The sequence below is a fragment of the Myotis brandtii genome, unplaced genomic scaffold (genome assembly GCF_000412655.1).
Source record: "Myotis brandtii unplaced genomic scaffold, ASM41265v1 scaffold889, whole genome shotgun sequence".
Classification (NCBI taxonomy): Eukaryota; Metazoa; Chordata; class Mammalia; order Chiroptera; family Vespertilionidae; genus Myotis; species Myotis brandtii.
Window position 1 is genome coordinate 509,037 of NW_005371640.1, and position 1,837 is coordinate 510,873.

Below are 1,837 nucleotides of genomic sequence, written 5' to 3' on the forward strand. Positions count from 1 at the left end.
CCCTCCGCTCCCCGCTCCTCGCTGCTGTAGGACTGGTGAGATTGGATTCTCACTCCTAGTCACCTTTGATGGGGCCTAGAAGAGAACTACTGGACTTTTAAACTCCAAACTAGAAGTTATTTACGTAGCTTAGGGCACAAGAGGTGGGGGAATAACAACACAGGCTTCTGCGAAAAGTCTCAATTCCAAAGGCCGCCCCAGGCCCCATGACATTCAGTGGGTCTTCTGAAATAAAGGGAGGAAAAGTTTATCGAGCAGATCTTCCCTGCCAGGCTGCTGTGGCTCAGTGGTTGAGCATCCACCCATGAACCAGGAGGTCATGGTTGGATTCCCCGTCAGGCACATCCTCGGTTTCCGGTTCCACCCCTACTAGGGGCCGTGGGTAGGCAACTGACCAATGAAATAAATTTTAAAAAACCTATTAAGATCTCTTACCCTTTGAGACAGCATGGAGGGACCTGGGGAGTATTATGCTAAGCAAAATAAACCAGTTAGACAAAGAGAAGTATCATACAATCTCACTTTTATGTGGAATCTAATGAAGAAGATAAACTGATGTACTACAAAACAGATCCAGAGACATTGAAACAGGTAACAGACTGATGTATTTCAGAAGGGGTGGGGGAAGAGCTTAAACAAAGAATTTATATGCATATATGCATAGCCCATGGAAAAACAATGGTGCCTGGAAGGCCTGGGGAGGGGGCCTGGAGGGAAGTGGAGGAGGTCAAATGGGAGGGGGGAAGAAGGGGACATTTGTAATACTCTCAACAATAAAGTTTAAAAAGTTTTGAAAAAAAGCAGATCTTCCCATAGGCAATCCTAATTTAAGGTCCATGAATAGGCTTTAGGGTTTCCATGGCAACCTTTTTTGTGTTCCCTGTGAATGTTTCCAGGGGAAAGAATTTTGATTCTCACAGTTAGCTTTTCCTCAAAGACAGAAGAGATCTCCCCACTCCCTATTGTTTGAGTCCATTGTGAGTAGGGACTTTATAAATATTATATGCTGTTGGCTATATACATAAATCCTACTGCTTTTAAAACCTTCATAAGTGATTCATTCTTTTGATCACCTCTTATTTTGGTATTTTTGGTATTTTCCTTTAAAACTCCATTGACTTAATATGTATTTGCCTTCTGAAATGTTATCTGATCCTCATGACAATGTACATGTATTACAGCAACTAACAGTTCACTAAGTGAAACAAGTTAATTTTCTTTATATATATATATACTAGAGGCCCATTTCACGAATTTGTGTATGGGTGGGGTCCTGCCAGCCAGCCTGGCCCAATCAGGGAGGATCGGGGCTGGGCCTGTTGGGAGGAGGAGATGGCGGGAGGTTGGCCGGCCGCTGCCCCCCTGATCAGGACCCCGTCAGGGCCGGGCTGGCTGGGGAAAGGGCCCACCATGATTGGGGTTGGGGGCCGATTGGGGGCCAGCGGCCTGGGAGAGGGGCCATGGGTCTTTGGCTGGCCGGCCCTACCCCTTATTGGCGTGAGGAGCTGATCTGGGGTGGGGGGGAGCTGCAGGAGGTTGGCTGGCTGGCCCCGCCCCCCATTGAGGTGGGGGTGTGACCAGGGGTGGGGTGGCCAGGGGGAGGGGCTGCAGGAGGTTGACTGGCCAGCCCCGCCCCCCATTGAGGTGGGGGTGTGACCAGGGGTGGGGTGGCCAGGGGGAGGGGCTACAGGAGGTTGTCCACCCAGCCCACCTCCTATTTGGGTGGGGAGGGGGCAATCAGGAGCAGGCTAGCTGGGGAGAGGGGCTACGGGCCTATTGTGGTGGGGCGGGCTGATCAGAGGTGTGGCTGGCCAGTGGGGGGGGGGGAGGGGGGGGG

General features: G+C 50.8%; 1 protein-coding gene across 1 annotated transcript in view; it reads left to right on the plus strand.

The window, feature by feature from the left end:
- LOC102241021 (phosphatidylinositol-binding clathrin assembly protein-like) overlaps window positions 1–1,837 on the plus strand; it is a 38,580-nt gene that overhangs the window by 234 nt on the left and 36,509 nt on the right. The gene's annotated exons all lie outside the window — the stretch shown is intronic.